Below are 20,041 nucleotides of genomic sequence, written 5' to 3' on the forward strand. Positions count from 1 at the left end.
AACCTAATTTTGATAAGGTCTTGTTAGAATTCTTTATCCATCCAAACTTAAATCAACCATATTAGCAAGTTACAGTAAATCAACATGTAAAGATAAAACATGCAAGATCAACACATGACACAATGATTTACATGGAAACCCAATTTGGGAAAAACCACCAGTAACATGCTACTTGATTTTCACTCTTCTAAAGTGATGCCCTGTTAAAAGCCTGCCCTGTTAAAGGCTTACAACACACTGTTAAATGTGACCTTGTTAGAGGATTTCACCAAACTGTTAGGAATGGGCCTGGTTAAAGGACTTTAGAACATTCACTTGGAATGTCACCTTGTTAAAGGATTTATGTCATGACTATCAAACCAACCTAAGTCCATAGGATTTAAACTAACTGTTACAATTGCTAGAAAGTAACGATAATGACCTTTTGATCTGATATAACTTACAACATACTTTGCAGATTTCAGATCACACTTTCAGTTCAATCCTTATGCGTGGCTTCAATGTCTTCAGCTCTGACTACTTGTCTTCTTCTCAAGCTTCGTCTCCTTGAGTCTTCTTACTCATCATACCAACGCATCCATATCTGGGGTCTTCTTACTGGAACAGAGTAACTATGTTCTCTATCCTCCTTAGCACCTCCTTCAGCATTTTATGCTTTCATGCTTGACCGCCTCTCTCTCACTCTTTCTTCATTAACTTATGACTCCTTAAATAGAAACTTGATTTGCCTTTGCCACTCAATTCTCCCTCTCCAATTTTAGGGTATCAAATGGATTAGGTAGGATACATTGTATCCACCTCATATCTTGTTGTCATCTAGAAACTTCGTCAGTTGTATCCTTAAAAATATTTTACATGGCGTTTTGTGCCACCAGCTCATCATTCTTATCTTCCATTTAATTCACAAACTTCTAGATAACAACCTTGTCGGCTTAGATTTGGCGAATCTTCGATTTTCAAAATAATGTAGCAACTCGACATTATTGATTTACTAGTGCTCGGCATCTCTGTGTTACTCGGCAGTATTGGTTTTACTGGTGCTCGACATCTTTGTGTTACTCGACACTATTGGTTTTACTGGTGCTCGGCATCTCTGTGTTACTCGGCACCTATATCTGCTCGGCACTTGTATTTGCTCAGCACTTGATAAACTCTGTATCACTCGGCATCTGAAGTTTACTCAGCACTTGAAGTTTAACTTGCTCGGATTCAACTAGGAATCTGTTCGACACTTACTAGCTTGCTCGACTCTTTCTTTCTAGCGAACTTTAATTAGGCTTTACAGATGTCTTAGCTAAAACCTTACATCTTTGATATGTTTTAGTGTGCCCATTCTTTGTTTCTTATAGTATGTCATCAAATACACTTTTTCATCAATGACTTAGCTGATCCTTGTACTTCATTACAACATCATAACTTCAACCTTTCTCTAGGTGTTCTAGTTACATCTTATTGATTGCCTCCACCTTGTCAATCAACTAATTGATATTATTTGGATCACTAAAGAAATTCTCATTCCTGCGAGTAGCAAGTTTGATATCAATGACAAAACAATGATTGAGAACATTTTTTTACCAGTTCCATATGATCATTCCAACAACTTTCCTCATGATCTTTTCAATCATTTCCAACAGGTCTATGATGAAATGAGATGGATATTTGTTATCAAAATGATCTAATGGATGATGTATGGTGCTAAACTCTAAAAACATTTTTTAGCCACTAGGATTTCTCACAGGGGCAATGAGCCACTGTCTCATGCAATCAAAATTTGATAATTTTTTCAGCATAAAAAATAGATCTTCACTGATAGAAAATATCGATGGACGATACCTATTTCAGAAAGACCACCCTTAAACATCACACACGAAAAAAGAAAATGTGTTGTACACATAAATTCACATCTATACAGATAAGCACTTCGGTTATACCATCCATGGGCATGGGCCTTTGTGAGCCAATACTCTATTCATAGCCTCTATTTTATACGAATAGGAGTGAAGGACGTTGGAAATGTTTTGGAACACTATCAATACACTTGAATCCACTTTTTGCAGTCCTCTAAAAATGGATTCCATGAGATGAAATTTCTTGGAAGCATACTTTTAAATAGATTGCATGTATTACTGGTGCTTCCACAAATCATAGGAAGAAAAAGCATTACAACTGGATATAATTCTCCTCAACTGCATTTAATAGAGGCAATACATAGATTTTGAGGTGGTATATCTATTTGAAGCAAATAATATTGGGACGACATAAAAATAAGTTGTTTATGATCTCTTTACACATTCTCATCTTTCTGATAAAGCCAACCACACTATCCCTATCAAATATCTGAACTCAAAGAAAACCTACCATTAAATCTGTAAATTCGATTCCTTTATGATAGGTTTTTCTCTTCCAATTCACTGCCCTCTCAGATCCCCTCTCAAGATACATTCTTTTTCTTTATAAATTTTATCGTTTGGAAAATTATTATTATTTTAGTGACTACTTTGATTATTATAAAAAAATATGTTTACTTGATCAATAGGATTTTTATTCTCTTTGACATACCAGAGTTTAAATGTATCAGTTGGAAGGATTTCTAAGGTCATATGGATATGTTAGGGTTTTAAGATTTTTTGAAGTTAGGGTTTGATTATTGTTATTTTTGTTCTGCACATGGGCTCCACAATGGTTTTTGATGCTTGTGAACAAAGGACAGCCACCAAGAAAGCAGTTACTACGGCAAAGAGGGGTGCAAAGTTAGTGGCAGTCTTGGTGCCCAAGGCATCATCTGCATCAATGGAGAAGAATGGCAAAGTCATCGTGGACATGAACAAAGTAGTTCATAAAATATCTGCCATGATTATATCTGATAGGGACAGGCTAATCTCCATCCAAAATGCATTAAAGATTAAATAAAGTCAAATTTTTTTTCCAGATTCACGAAAATGTATTGATTTTTTCCAATTTTTTTGTTGTTTTCAACTACAAACTATGTAGATCATGAAGATCAAATCCTAAAATTTTCAGAAAAATCCATGATGTTTTAGATCTTTTGAAAATTGGTCAAGTACAGTTTGGATGGAGGATAGTGGCGTCCTATCTGATTGGACATGTACCGGTGTCCTTTGTTCTCATCCCCTTTTTAGAGATATTCATGTGCTGAAGGAAAGCATTATCACTCTCTTTTTCTTATGAGCAAGTTATTATATTTTTAGTACCTTATTGTAAACTAGATAATCTAAATAAAAAATTAAATTTACGCGTGAAAGAAAAAATAAATTATGAAATCCTTCATATAAAGAAAAAATAAAGTCAACATTTTTGTCTTCCTCGATGTGCGTGACAACAATGCGGTCCTAGGTGAATTTCTAGCGCATCAGAGACGTAAAACCACAATTGCCATACCCAGTATCGCCAACAAGCTCATAACAATCACTGTCATGCATAATAGGCATTTTCACGGTCATTGATGAGATGGATGATCCTTTGCCAAAATCCATTCTATCCATGATTTATTTTATCGACTAAATTTTATAGTGAGGAGTACTAGCAACTAACACTAAATCGGGAATCATTTTGGTCATTCTTAAACTATACATGTGTTAATACGGCAACATGCCGTATAGGCTATGTGGAGAATGCAAATGGAGTTCTTATCTTAGGGAGAAAAACACCATGGTATACTCAGTATCATCTCTTCTTTCAAGGATCTGAAAATAATAATAGGTTATAAGTCTGAACGTTGTTAATTTTTAATGCTCTTCATCATTAATAGATGGAAGGGTGTTGTAAAATATTTCATTAATATTGGCAAAAACATTGAATACTACTACATATGTAGAAGGACGAGCTTGGATGTTACACTGAGAGGGTTTTTGATATAGACTTCTATGCTTTATTCAAGACGAGCACAAGATTCCACATGAAGGGTACATAGAGAACCTAGAACAAGACATAATATTACAAGGCAAATGCTGCCCAAAATAAATAATCAATTTACTGGCTAAGAAACAACTCAATGAATAAAGTGAAGGACATTTCCCTTCTAAGGCTGGCAGATGACATTCGTAAGCACCCTACGAATTTTGTCCCAAATCTCCCATTCACAGAGCAAAGATAACGTTATTTTCATGAATCCAAATTTGGTAGTTCAACTAGCTTTGTTCCATTAAACACAATAACGGGTCATACTACAAATCCATCAAATAACAGATTGAACCATTCTCACAGCTGGAAAGATGAACAACTTTAAATCGACCAATTTAAGCTAATCATACTATCGCTAAAAGGTGACAACCAACATTAAGAAATTTATAAATCATGTTTTCATGTATATGTCAAAACATTGATACTCTTAGAGAAGAGTTGAAATCAGTCGTCCTTCAAACCAGAAGAGTTATGACTAGTGGTGGCACATCGTATCACGGAGGCAGTGTTAAGAAAGATGGTGACTCCACAATATAATTAGTAATGTCCTCAACCTTACTAAATTTACCTTCATTAAAACTTCTATCCTTGTTTCCCACATTAAACAATATGCAAAATTAATGCAACCAGTTTCATAATTTTAAAGCTACTCTCCAAACCTCCAAACCTGTTGGCTATACACTTGGACCCAGCCTTGGAGCAAGCACTAGTTGGTTTTATTTTAGAATCTGATTGCTCTATCATGTGGTCAATAATTGTCTCACTGTTCCTACCCACCGATCTATTAAACAAGGCTGCACATTCTTAAAATTTTCTCTGTGTTTGTCATGAATTCTCTTAGTTATCCATTCCCAAAAAAAAGATCAAACCAATTTAATTAAAGGAATCCATATTCCTAACAATGCAGTTAGTGGTGATTGATTCACATTTTTCTAATGACAATATATTATTTATTCAAAACTAAATCAAAATCAATAATGTGATGGAAGAGGTTCATTAGAGTGCTTCAGTGAGGGATGGATCAAGGAAAACTTTGGTGGAGCTACCAAAAGGAAATCCAAATCCTGCAATGGTAGGGTGTGTAGCAAGGGATGCTAATGGAAATATCATTTCTACAAAGAAGAAAACACACTATATAGGAACTAACGATGAAGCACAAGTTTAGGCAACTTTGTTGGGGGTTGATTTGGAGCAAAGGTTGCATATTCAGAGTTTGTATTTGGAAGGGCATTATTAAATTATTGTAATTGTCATCCTAACTAGAAAGATGCATGCATGGTGATTACAGAAAGTGGTTAAAATTATCAAGAAAAAAAGTTATGCCACTTTCAAAATTTCACACATCTATTGGGAGAGAAACATAGTTGTCAACTTATTATCAAAGTTGGCAATTATAGGGGCAATGACATTGTGAGAGAAGTATAGTGACATCATGGAAGTTAGTGCAAGTAGAATTGATGTGACTTGATGATTTAGTTTACACATCGATAGATGATGAATGAATTTTTTGGCAATAAATTCGGTGTGAAGGTGGCACAAGAAAATTAAATTTCCTTGCATTTCACATTCTCCTATGCGTGCATTTAGTGCAAGGTACACTATTTAATCCATCCTTTTTTTTCAAGGGTATTGAAGTGGTTCATGAAATGAAAAAGTAAGGCGAGAAGAGGAAACTTGAAGGAGAAATGGCCAATTTCACTTTTGGGGACACAAAACAATAGATGGCCTTCAAAGGGCCTATAATTGAGGAATGACTAAGAAATGTATTCACCTTATCCCATCCATTCCTTATCAATATTATATGGGATCTACTTTGAATGGAATACATAATCTCAAAATTCAAGTGGAGGACAAATTTTGACATTTCCTCTCTCTTCTATGCTTGGGGGATGCATTTCAACCCCAAAGAGTAGGCATGGCACATTGTGGAGAAATGCATAAAACTAGAGTAGAGGGTTGGGTTTGAGGAAATTCTTAATTAAGTGGTTCCTAGGTAGAGATTTGCTGCTACCCACAAATATTGGCAATGTTTTCTTGGCTACCAACCACATGTGAACCTTTTTCTATTTCATAGAAGTTTTCAATTTTTTTGCAAGGGAGAAATCTATAAGGAGGGCATGGGTCCTATTGGTGGACTTCATGCATGATTGAGACCTAAGTCACTAACTATTGGAATTACTAGAAATTGGATGAACTCAGACCTATTTTGGCTACCCTTGACAAGTGAATGGGAAGACATGGAAAATCAGAGAAGGGAGCGGAGAATGGTGAGGCAAAGCCATGTTAGGATGGAGGTGGTGGAAGGCATTACAATTTTAGAGGATAGGGTAAGGTTTGAAGGTGTGGACATGCGCCTCACAAGAACTAAGCTCATTGGTATGGAGTGAATTTGGACGTAGGTGGTGGTAGTGACCACATGGTGGTTATCGAAGCATCTAGGGTTTGTTCTTCTTGAGTGGAGTTGTGTGGTGGATCATTTGGGATTGGCGAGTCTTTGGATAGTGATGGTGCACATGTAATGGGTGATTCATCACCCTTCCCTCTGTCCCACCCTTTCATCTAATATGTGAACTTCTATAGATAGATATAGGTGGTCAAGTTGTGGTCTTTTGGTATTTGAGGAACAAATGTATTTTTTGAGATGCCGATGACCCAATTTTGTGTACATTATTGTAGTGATATTACTATGTATCTGAATGGGGTATTACTAAGTTGTATGAGATATAATTTTGGGAGATGGTCAATATACTTCATCATTATATACCTTTTTAATGCTTTTAATTGTAATAAAATAATATTCTATGGATAAATAAAAATAATGTGATATAATGTTGTTTTTTAGGACATATAACAAAACATAATTTCTTATGACTAATTTTAATTTAATTCATTTTTGATCCCTAAAGAATATAAATAATTAAGATATGGATATATTACTATATGCCTAGGTATAGACTTTGGTTTGCAGATCTTTCTATTTGATATGTGGATATTTTTCATTGTTAAGTTGAGATAATAGATCTTTAATTAGGAAAACACAAACTTACCACTTGTAGATAAAGTTCAAATGGTGAATAAATTTTTTTAGCCTCCCATTTTTTTTATTACTCTTGTTATATGACATCCAAAAATGGTTGTAAACATCTTAATAAAATTGTGTGACGATTCTTACAATCCATCTAAGATGGAAAATTGAGTTTTAAAGATTCATTATATACAATCCAAAAATAAGGGTGGATAAGGGGCTATTAGATCCTAAGGCTTAAGGCTCTAGGCCCATATTTATCTTGATTCTGGAATAAAAAATGACAAGTTGTGGGATGAATTGATAATTCATGAATGAATAAATTCTTTTAGTTAAGGATCATATTTCCTCTACAATCCATATATAAATCATGGTGACGAGTTTATGTTTTCCTAAGATGGAAGGCTTCTCTTCAATATTTGCTTAGCTTTTCCACTTCTTATATTTTATGGAACAAATTAGTGTACTATTAAGGACAAAATCTTGTAACTATTTTTCCCAAATACACCTTATATTTTTTCAAGATAGTTGTTAGTTATTCACATTTATCCTAGATTTCAATTCACTTGATTAGGTTGAGTAGCAAAATAATAAAACAAATTTTTGGCCAAATAATAAGATCACCTTCAAGCCCCCACAAGTACTCACACCCTTTAAAGGGATCCCAATTTTTTTTCATAGGTTCAAACTACTAAAAAGATCAATACTAACCATTCTACACAAAGATCCAACTAAACCTAATTTAGGGTTTAGGACCAAGTTTCTATTTTGAAGCAAAACATGGAAATGTGCTAAAAAATCCATAGATATACAAGGTAATGATATGTAAATGTTCATATGGAAATAAGAACAAAGAATCAATGATTGAATAGGTTTCTAAATACCCACAATGCTATTTTCACAAACTAGCCTAGTAGACATAATTGCAATTACATCTACTTGGCTAATTTTTTGGTTTTACATTTTGAAAATCTCCACACAATCCAACAAAAAAATATAAATTTTTGACACCCTTTTTGAGATAGGTCACAATTAACAAGGTCAAATTCTAACTCTCCCAAGGGAGACTTGAACTAATACTGTGCGATTAGGCCTAATAAGGCTAATTAGGTCAGATCTACAAAGCATCTAGCAAAGAATGGAGTGTAATGACTTGGAACATTGTGTAGAAATCTTCCATCATCATTATCAACACCAAATACAACATTTTTTTGAGCCCATCACTGAACAATTCCTCATGATAACACCAAATACATTGTTCAACAACTAAGTACATAAGGGATGCTTGGTTAGGGCTTGATTGGAAAAATAGTAAACAAAAAGTTATGGGTTTAGATATTAGGAATAATAATTTACATTGGTTCTACTTGCTTCATCCCAAAGGTTGTGGAAATCAAGTAGTGGAAAATCAAGTTAGTGCCCCATTTTGGTGAAATCATGATCTTAGGAGGGTTTTAGAGAAACTATTAAGGAAACTATTATAACTCCCTTATTCCTCCACCCTATGAAGTTAAAAAAAAATGTGATAGATAGGTATAATATATTACCATCCAACCATGTCAATTTTTTCACGTGTACCAATCCATAGCGTGTAACATCCCGCCATGGAACCCAAAAGAAATTAACCTAAAGTTTCATAGTTCAATTTGTTATCAAAACATAAGAGTTCAGTAAACATACACATTACAATTTTTGTCTTTTCAAAGTATTATTTATTGCTATTTTTTTATGTATCATAAAATTTCCCTAGTAATATAAATTGTCTCATTTAAACTAAACCATATCACCAAATCCGAACTTACTAAAAAAAACATCAATTTTCCCTAATTTAATTTCGATTATCAATCTACTACATTAAAAAAATATTGTTAATAAAGTCATTAATAGAATATTAAATTTAAAATAGTATTAAAAACATACATGCAAATAAATATATTATCATCATACGATAATAATTATTAATTATTAATTAAAATACATATTAACTTATTAATAAAATAATATATTTATATAATAATAATAATAATAATAAATATTAAAACTACATAATATAATAATTATATATTACAATAATAATAATAATATCATTTACTATTAAAATTAAAATACACTATATTTAAAATCTTTAATAACTACTAACTTTTAATATTTTAATTAACATAAAATAAATTTATTTAAAAAACATTAATAACAAATGAACATGTTTAAAGGCTTGTTAGCCTATACGAAAATTGTCGCAATAGAATACTATTGTAGCTGCAATAGGGTATTGTTGCGTTAGTAGTACCTCTTGCTGCTGCAGTAGTATTGTTGCTCGATCAACAGTATACACCACTGATGATAAAAGAAAAAAAAGGAGAAGGGGGGTGGGGGGGTGTGGTGGCCCCTTTTAAAATTTATTATTATTATTTTAAAACAAAAGCAAACGCCCCCCATAATTAAATTCTCATTCCTCTTTTTAAATATTTAGTAATGTAATTACATAGTAATTACAAATTACTATGTAATTACAGTATTTAATATTTTTTTGTTGATAAATTCTCCAATATAACTTTGGTATAGAAACCCAAATCAAACAACCAAAAAATAAAATAAAAATTGATTTTCTTTTCAAAACCCACATCTTGATTTTAACAAATCCATATATGAAACCTCAAATTAACAACAAGGGTTTCAATCCCTCCATTCATTACAGATGCTTTTGGAAACAAAGAGCAATAAAGACACGAACAAGGGTTTCATATTTCCAATTCGTATATAGATAATCTCAAAATGAAGAACAATAATATCACAAACAAGGGTTTCAGATTTAATTCATAGACGAAGGTTTCTCAAATGAAGAACAATAAATCACATACAAGGGTTTCAAATTCAATTCAATTCAATTCTGAAAACATATTTGCAAACACGAAGAAGACAAATAAACCAAAGAACAAGCACCTACATGGATATGATGCTAAACAATTGACTGCACAAACTCGCAAGCAATGCCCCCCCTTTTTTCCTTCGAAACCCTCTTCTTTGAAATTGCTCCTCCAAAACCGCAGTTATCAAAAAAATGAGCTCCGGATCTCTGATAAAGAGTTCTCCCCTAAATTTAAGGCTTCGATTGTGCAATCACACAAGGAGACTCATTGATCTTTATCTTTTATTATTTTATTATATTTTAAATATTCATGCACAACCTTTTTGACATTTAATTAAAATAATCTTTATTAAATTAATGCTTTCTCTCTCTTATTAAATTATGAGATGCTTTTTAAATAATATATTTATTAATTCAACTAATAATATTATTTAGAGTTTATTATTTAAAATCAAACTCCTAAATAATAATAATAAAATAAAATAAATATAAACATGCTAAAATTAGAACTTTAATAAAATCTTTGAATTTAATTCTTTTATTTAATTAATTTCTCAATTAATTAAATATAATTAAATATTGAATTTTCTTTATAAAATTTCCATCAAATTAAATTGTTGAATTATCTTTTGATTTGATTTAATTATAATAGAAAATCACAACAGACCCACAAAACCAAATATGACAACTCAACTAAACACAAAGAACATAATCAAACTCGAGGGTCAAAGTCACGAATTCATGTCATTTGATGAATTCAGACGGGTAATCAATTCAGATACTTGTTCTACTTTCTAGGACAATTGGCCTAGGCTAGGGTTTGTACTCAATAATTATCTCTCCACTTATACCATTGAGATACTGCGATAGGGTATGCTCATCCTTGAAATTTGGAGAAGTCAATACCCGATACCTGCAATCTACATAAAATCCATGCATGTACATAGTCATATATTTTAAACTAAATAGGCAATAGTGGGGAGTGGTACATCGTGCAGATCCTGACTAGCAGGTGACTATGACTACCTCCCTCAACCACATTAGAAATGTCAATTATAAAGTAAAACATAGATGTACACCATACACATGCAAGTATGGAGTAAGTAACCATAGAAAACACATATAAATAATCCATCTAACTATCATCATGAAATAACTAGAATCACTGTACACAACCATCATTGAAATAATCCTTAACACATGGAATAACTAACTCAACATGTATCAACTAAATATGAAATACATTTAATCTAATTTGGTAACCAAATATCGATAATCATAAACATAAACATAAAACAAGCCTAAAATAATCTGACAACACCATCAGAAAAGTCAAGTAGAGGTAGGCATTACATCCACATCCCCTAGACTTAGGCTCACTCCTGGAAGCCTACAAGAAAGATGAAACTAAACTAGGGATAGGCATAACATCCACTCTCCCTAGACTTGGGCTTACTCTTGGAAGCCTACTACAATGACTAGGGTAACTAAAGGTCAAAGAGTACTATCTACAATGTCAAACAAAAAGCTCATTTAAGAGACTAATACAAATAAGTTAGCTATGTATACACTTTTAGTCACTTAGAGCAATATGATTTTGGTTTAAAAATAAACCGAAAACCTTATTGATCCAACATTCATCTTTTTAACAAAAACTAAAATAGATCCCCTAAAACACTCCAAACAAAAGATCAACATCTCTAAATCCATTGGAAAACATAAAAGTTATAATGTACAGACATAAATCAAAAGTCAAGAACATAAATGTTATGAGTTTCCAAGTTTCATGTTCAAACATTCCACTGCTTCTATTTTTTTTTGTTTAAATTGTTTAGGTTCAAGTTTGTAATAGACACATATAAAAATTCAAGTTTTGTTTAAGTTCAACTAGTTATCAACTAGTGGCATTCCAATATACCTAGAGCTCCCAATGTAGAAACTCGGGCTTTGATACTAGATGTAACGCCCCACTAGGGAACCCAAAAGAAATCAACCTAAAGTTTCATAGTTCAATTCGTTATCAAAACATAAGAGTTCAGTAAACATACACATTACAATTTTTTTTCTTTCTATTCTTATGTACTATGATGGATGGTTATACCTATTATATTGTATTTTAATTCATGGATCATAAGAGATATTGTAATCTATTTTATGATGTATACTCTTTCAACCTTTCATACTATGTGACCTGTACAGTGGATGATTGTGCATTCTAATTATTGCTAAGTGGCATTTGGGATAATTGTATATTATTTAAATGGATTTTTACTTGTAGTTATTCTTTAATGTGGATGTGTTATATAAAGTTTTAGTATTAATTAAACTTAAATGTGATTCAACATCATGGGACCCTTAAGAATTGTAATCTATTTTATGGTATGTGTTTATGTGTATGTTACTGCTTCCACTATTTTATATCTATTGTTGTTAAGTTATTATCTTAAAAAAAAATGTTTGACAAACTTAGTGAAACTTTAGGTTAATTTCTTTTGGGTTCCCTTGCGGGGTGTTACATAGTAAGCCTCACATTATGGAAAAATATAGGAAAATGCACATATTTCACTATTTTTATTATAAAAAACTTCTCCAAATGATTACCAATTAGCAAGCTAGGTTTGTTTAGACATGAAAAGTCTATATATACTTATCCCAATGGTCACAACCAAAATTTGAATTTAAATGGGCCATTGGGAAGGTTTTTGCAATTTTGCACTGAAAGTTGTCAATGTTGCCTATGCAACATTGACAACATTTATAACGTTTTAATATCTTAAAGAGAAACTTTATGTTTTTTTGCCTTTCAAGGGACCCAAAAAAACTCAAGAATCTCCTAAACATTCTTGGATATCTAAAACTATAAAATTCATCAAAATGCAACATTTGACCAGCCTTTGACCCAAGGTTTAGAGAAATACCTTGTGCTAAGTAGCTGTTAACCAAAAATGCGTTCCCACCAAAAAAATGATTATAAAATGTTGAGCAATCCAATGGTCATACCTTTTCAAATATTCAAATGATCAAATGTTACATAAGGATCTATTTAAATCTTAGCTTTATCTTTTATACTTAGTCTTGCAGCCTTATTTCATGTTATGCCTTTGAAACATTTCAAGTTGTGACTGTGTGATCACCCTTTGGGTTTGCACATTCACAATGGGTTAAATGTTAATTGGAGTTCAAGTGGTGAAGGCACAATTACATTGTGTTTGCATCATCATAAAGTTAGTTGGCTCGACCAAGGTAAGCATCCTGACAGGGTGATTGTGTCATTTTTTCCTTGTCGTAAGGTTAATTTGGTAGACCGTGGTTTAAGTTGCGATAGTGCAGTAAGGGAAAAATATTCAGTGTTTTAGAAATACATTTCACACTGTTAGATCTTTCAAAATCTATGAGCAGCACACTATCACAACATATTAAAAAGGAACTATGGTTAGAGTTGCGATCAAGTGATTTCTTTGTTTCACTTGGTCATAAAGTTAAGAGGTAAACCTCAAGTCAAAGTGATGATGATGCAAGTGTGGTTTGGATCTCAATTTTGCAAGGTCATGATGGTCAGTGAGAAATGTTGGAGACAGGCTATGAAGCAATGATAAATAGTTGGTCATAGTTTTGCAAGAAATGACTATTAATGAAGAAACATGGTGGCGAAGCTACGATCATGGGCAGTCAAACATAAGACATAAAGTTGATGTTGGCAGAATGGTAAAAGATGATTGGTCCACATGGTAGGACCTAATGGTTTGACTCTAGTTTGTTAGATTGTGGTGATTGATCAGTGAAGTATTGTACATACTCCATAATTCCTCGACAAGGTTTGGGATTTTGGGCCGACATGTAATTATTAATTATAACCCTAAAGTAGTAATAATACCTGTATAAAAAGGCTTAGGGTTAGGGATTTTTTTCATTGTAGTGATGCAAAAATTGGTTCTTGCAGCAGTATTGAGCTATAAAGGATGACAAATTGTAATCAAGTTGTAATAACTAGATCGTAATAATATTGGACTTGCTATTTGGTGGACATAGCCCTGTATGCACCCTAAAATGGTCGCCTAGACTATGGGCCCCCATTATTCATTTTATCAATTTATCAAATTTCCTGAATCAATGGTGTGTAATATTTTATTAAATCAATTTAAATCAATTTTCTTGATCAAATTCAATTATTCTATTTTTCTAAGGTTGATCATTTTATCCTAAGTCTTATTTAATTAAAATAAAATCTCCCTTTTAATTAAATAAAATCAGTCCCCATTTAATTAAAAGAAAACCTCTCTTTTAATTAAATTCATCCACATTTAATTAATTAAGAGAAAAACCCCTCTTTTAATTTAATTAAATATCTCCTATTTAATTAAAAGAACTTGCTCCTTTTTAATTAAATGCATATCCCACTTGAAAAAGAAAAAGAAAATAAAATAAAGATTAAATAAATATTTTATTTATTTTCTCTACACTTAAATGCACATATCTCTAAGTGGGACTTATCTTTATCCTCTTTCCACTTTCTTCTGAACCGCTCCTCTTTTCTCATTGGTGGAATTTTGTCTCACATGGATCAAACTCTATTATCCCATATTGGTTGTGAGAAGCCTCTCACCTCCATATTTTCCTTTATAAGGGAGAAACCTCTCCTCATTTTAGACATCCACAATTCATCAGCAATTCATCTGCAATTCATTCACAATTTATCCACAATTACGCTATTGTTATGCTACAGGTATGGAGAGCAATTTTTGAAGGAGTTTGAGCATCAAAGATTTTTGTGGAGAACTTCTATCTTCTTGTCTTATTCTCTCATGCATCCATGGCTTCCATCATGAGGTTTCATCCTTGCATTTGCATATTATCTTAGAGTCATATTTATTTTTCATAGATTAGTATTGCATTGTTATTACATTGCCTTTCTTGCATTGTTTGGCATTGTCATCATATAGATTAGTTTTCACTTTCATTTGCATGTATATTTTTAGATCTTTGAATCTCTCATTTCATGGTGTACTTGCATGGGCACAAACTAGGTCAAGCTGAGGGCCTCCATTGCAAACCCTTGCACTCCATAAATAGAGAGCTATGAGTCGCCATTCGAGACCTCATTCTTGAGTAATCTTGAATATAATGACTCATAGAAGTTGCTCACATTTTAGGCATACAATCCCAAGGATTGAGTGAACCACATTAAATGTTGGTGTCTTGTGCTCTTTTCTATTTGATCTATTATTTTTTGATATTGTTTATATTTGTATGTAATTGTTATTTCTATCCATGGTTTAATCCTAACAAGTGGTATCAAAGCAAGGTTATTTTTCAATTATCCTCTATAGGAAATTCTCATGGTTGAGTGCGAGTGATGGAAGATGAGGGTAAGCTGAGGGTTGACAGTTTTAATGGGAAATACTTTTAGTTATGGAAGATGCAAATGAAAGATCATATTTATCAAAAGGATTTATGAAAGTTGTTGGAAGGAAAAATCAAGAATCAGGGATCTATGTCAAATGACGATTGGGATCTTTTGGATAGAAAGGAACTTGGAAGAATCTGATTATGCCTAGCACCATCAGTGACATTTAATATTACAAAAGTGAAGACAATAGAAGAGTTGATGCAAACCCTAGTGAAGCTGTATTAAAAGCCCTCCGCTTCAAACAAGGTATTTCTCATGAAGCATTTATTTAATATGAAAATGAAAAAAAGGTGGATCTATTGTAGATCATTTAAATGAGTTTAATACTATTACTAGTCAGTTATCTTTTATGGGTATCAATTTTGATGAAAAAATTAGGGCTCTCTTGATTTGAGTTCTTTGCCTGAAAGGTAGAATGGCTTGGTAATGACTGTGAGTAATTCTATTCCTGGATCTAGTACCCTAAAATATGATGATGTGATCAGTATTATTTTGAGTGAGGAAAGTTGTAGAAAAACCTTAGGTGGATCTACTTCAGGAAGTGCTTTGAATGCACAAAGTCAAGGCAGAATGACTGAGAGAGGAAGTAATTTTGGAAATCATGGGAAATCAAGAGGAAAGTCAAAGGGGAGGAGGTCTCAATCGAGAGGACCAAATGACTGTTGGTATTGTGGGAAACTAGGGTATAAAAAGAAAGATTGTTGGACTCGAAAGAAAAATGAAGGAGATAAACTAGATAGAGACAAGGAGGAAAATCTAGTAAGTAACAAATTCGAAGAAGATGCTTTGCTTCTATCTTTAGAAAGTGTTGATGATTTATGAGTTTTAGATTCTGGTGAATTCATTTCATGCTACACCTCATAAAGGTTATTTCATTGATTATGTCCAAGGGGATTTCAGACTTGTTTCTTTGGGGGATAATGAACCTTGTCAGATTGTTGGAAAGGGAAAAGTTAAGATTAAGTTGCAGAATGGGAATTATTGGCTACTACATGAGGTAAGACATGTTCCAAGACCAAGTAGGAATTTAATTTCAGTAGGGAAACTCAATGATGAGGGTTGTGTAGTTACTTTTAATGATAAAAATTGGAAGGTTTCAAAAGGTTCCCTTGTAGTAGCAAAAGGTGTGAAAGTAGGCACCTTAGATCTTTGTATAGGTCATATTGTTCCTTCTACTTTAATTGTTTTAGAGAAAATGAATGTTGAGGAACAATTGCTCTAGTTGAGCAAGGAGAACAAATAATTGTTGTAGATTCTGATATAGCACTGTGGCACAATAGACTTGGGCACATGAGTGAGAAAGGTATGAAAGTACTTCATTCAAAGAATGTTTTACCAGGTCTAAAATGTGTTAATATGGATTTCTGTGAAAGTTGTATGTATGGAAAACAAAAGAGAGTGAGTTTTGTGAAGACTAGGAAGGAAAATAAAAAGGAGAAATTAGAGCTTGTGCATATAGATGTATGGGGACCCGCTCAGGTATCTTCCCTTGGTGGCTCTCATTATTATGTTACATTCATTGATGATGCAACTAGAAAAGTATGGGTTTATTTCCTTAGACAAAAATTTGATGTATTTCAAACTTTTAAGAAATGGAAATGCTTGGTTGAAAATGAGACTGGTAAGAAATTAAAATGTCTCAGATCTGATAATGGTGGTGAGTATTGCAGTCATAAATTTGAATATTATTTCTCCACTAATGATATTCGTAGATAGAAAACTATTCCAAGGACTCCACAAGAAAATGGAGTGGCTGAATGCATGAACAAGACTATAATGGAGCATGCAAGGAGCATGAGGTTGCATGTTGGGTTGTCCTTACACATGTGGGCGGAAGCTATCAATACTGTTGTATATTTGATTAATAGAGGTCCCTCTACTCCTTTAGTTTGAGGTATTCCAGAGGAAGCATGGATTGGTAAGAAGGTGAGTTATTTTTTTCTTAGAACCTTTGATTGTGAAGCATTTGCTCATATAGATTTTGAAAATATAACCAAGCTAGAAGCTAAGTCAAAGAAATGTGTATTTGTTGGATATGACATTAATGAATTTGGTTATAGGATTTGGATTTTGAAAATTGTAAAATTGTAAGAAGTAGGGATGCCATATTCAATGAGAAAGTGTTGTATAAAGATATGTTGTAGAAACATAAGAAGAAAGAAGATGATTATGTAGTGCTAGATGATACTCCAAAAGATGATGTTCCAACCATTCGTAATGATGTGCGACAACTACATCAATAAATACCACACACACTAGTGAATGTTAGATGTTCAACAAGGCTAATTAGACCTCCAAAATTTTTTTCTCCCTCTTTGTATTCTATTTTAATTACTGATGCTAGTGAACTTGAATGTTATGATGAAGCTTTGCAGGTGGATACTAAGATTTAGTAGGAGTCTACAATGAAAGATGAAATGGACTCTTTGCTGAAAAATAAGACTTGGGGTTTATGCAAGTTGCTTGTAGGTAAAAAGGATTTATAGAATAATTAGGTTTACAGGTTGAAAGAAGAGGAAGGAGGTAAGAAAAGATTTAAAGCCAAGTTATTTGTAAAAGGATTTGCATAGAAAAAGGGCATCAATTTTGATGAGATATTTTCTCCTGTTGTTAAAATGACTTCTATCCATACTATTTTAAGTATTGTGGCTATTGAAGATTTTCATTTAAGAAACTTAATGTTAAAAAAAATATTCCTTCATGGTGATTTGGATGAAGAGATATATATGGCTCAACCACAGGGATTTGTGGTCAAAGGTAAGGAGAACTTAGTATGAAAATTATAAAAGTTTATATGGTCGAAATAAGCAACTCGTCAATGGTATCTGAAATTTGATAGTTTTAGGCATGAGCATGGATATAGTAGGTGTCATTCAGATCATTGTGTTTATTTTAAGAGGTTGGATGATAACAACTACATTATTTTATGTTTATATGTTGATGATATGCTTGTAGCTAGGTCTAACATTGATCACATTAAGGGGCTAAAATGCTAGTTAGCACATGAATTTGCTATGAAGGATTTGGGGCAGCAAAAAAAATCCTTGGTCTAAAGATTTGGAGAGATAGGAAGAACAAGTAATTGATGGAATCTTAGATTGATTATGTTGAGAAGGTGTTGCAACATTTCTCTATGAAGAATGCTAAAGTTGTCAGCACACCTTTACCTATCATTTGAAGTTGACTAAGGATATGTGTCCCAAGACACAAGAAGAGGAGGATAAGATGCCAAATGTACCCTGTACTTTAGCTGTAGGAAGCTTGATGTATGCTATGGTATGTACAAGGCTAGATATTGCACATGTAGTGGGAGTTGTTAGTAGGTATATGAGTCATCCATGAATTGAGCATTGGAATGTAGTTAAATGGATTCTCATATATATGAGAGGAACATCCAATAAGTGTTTACACTTTGGGGGATCTACTACTGATTTATAGGGCTATGTTGACTCATATTTGGTAGGGGATATTGATACTAGGCGAAGTACTATAGGTTATGTATTTACTATTGGTAGGGTAGCCGTGAGCTAGGTTTCTAGGTTACAAAAGGTTAATGCTTTATCCAATACAGAGGTAGAGTATGATGCTACTAGAGAGGTAGCCAAGGAGATGATATGGCTTTATTTCTTCTTGGAATAATTGGGACACCCTCAAAAGGATAATTATTTGTTTACACATAGTCAGGGTGCCATTCATCTTGTGAAGAATTCAGCTTTGCATTCAAAGACCAAACACATACAGTTGCGATACCATTTCATTCAGTTAGTTTTGGATGATGGATAGTTAAAGATGGAAAAGATACATATAGATGACAATCCATCAAATATGTTTAAAAAGGTAGTAACAAGGGAGAAGTTGAACTCCTCTTCAGCTTTGGTTGGTCTTCTAGACTAAACATGAATAAAAGAACAATAGAGCCAAGGGTGGTTTGATCCTGTGGGAGCCTCATGGAGTAGTGGTATAGCTATAGGATGAGTCTCCAAGTGGGAGATTTTTGTTTAGTGTGGAGCTTGATCAATCCCCAAGTGGGAGATTGTTAGATTGTGGTGACTGATCAGGGAAGCACTGTACATACTCCATATTTTTTTGGGCCCTATTTTATCAAGATTTTTGGTCGATATGTAATTATTAATTATAACACTAATGTGGTAAAAATACTTGTATAAAAGGGCTTAGGGTTAGGGATTGTTTTCATCATGGTGATGCAAAAATTAGTTCTTGCCATAGTATTAAGCTATAATGGATTACTGATTATAATCAGATTGTAATCACTGGATCATAATGATATCAGACTTGTTGTTTTGTGGACATAGCCCAGGGATTGGGTGAACCATGTTAAATCTTGGTGTCGTGTTCTTTTTTGTGTGATCTATTATTTTTTGATATTTTTATATTTGCATGTAATTGTTATTTTTGTCTGTGGTTTAATCCTAACATAGTTGACCAATGATACAACTAATTTGGTGAACTAACGACAAAGGAAGCAACTCTTTGGTGATAGATCCAATCTTTTAAATCTCCTATAATCACTTTCATCGTTCCCTAGGTCTGATAAATGTAAAAGAACACTCCATCGCTGTCTATTGATCCATCTACTTAGTCAGAAGTTAATAGCCACCGTTTCTGACCTCTTAGAGCTTTGTTTTGTGGACAAGTGAATTTCTAGCATCCAGTTTTGTACCATGATTATATATTTTCCAGATTTGCAATAGTGGTTGGATGTAGTGGTTGTAAGTAGTTCTCAGTCATAAATATCTAGTTATGTTTAAGCTAGAAAATCACATTTTTATAACTTCTTTAAGTCTAGTTGATTCTTCTCTAT

This window comes from Cupressus sempervirens, chromosome 3, assembly GCF_028749045.1.
Source record: "Cupressus sempervirens isolate cs-2001-9-10 chromosome 3, ASM2874904v1, whole genome shotgun sequence".
NCBI lineage: Eukaryota > Viridiplantae > Streptophyta > Pinopsida > Cupressales > Cupressaceae > Cupressus > Cupressus sempervirens.